Below are 326 nucleotides of genomic sequence, written 5' to 3' on the forward strand. Positions count from 1 at the left end.
GAACAGAGTAGGATATGCATCTGCTATGGGATTTTACTAAGTATAAATTTGGCTATTTATGAACATATACTTAATTTTACACACACACATATAACCAAATAACTAAACGTACATAACTAGATTCTGGGCAAAGTCTGCTACAAAGTTTTGATAGTCCAAAGGTAACAATTTTCACACAGAATTTATTCTTTTTAATGATGTTGCTAAGCTGCTGTCAAAATTGTTGACACAGCTTGCTGATATGCTATGCTAGCAGATAAATGCAGAAACTAATAGAATGTGTAGCAATTCTATTTAGCAATCTGTAGCGATGACAGTAAACTCTA

Source organism: Odontomachus brunneus, unplaced genomic scaffold, assembly GCF_010583005.1.
Source record: "Odontomachus brunneus isolate Ranch 3 - 2012 unplaced genomic scaffold, Obru_v1 Obru_scaffold_112, whole genome shotgun sequence".
Classification (NCBI taxonomy): Eukaryota; Metazoa; Arthropoda; class Insecta; order Hymenoptera; family Formicidae; genus Odontomachus; species Odontomachus brunneus.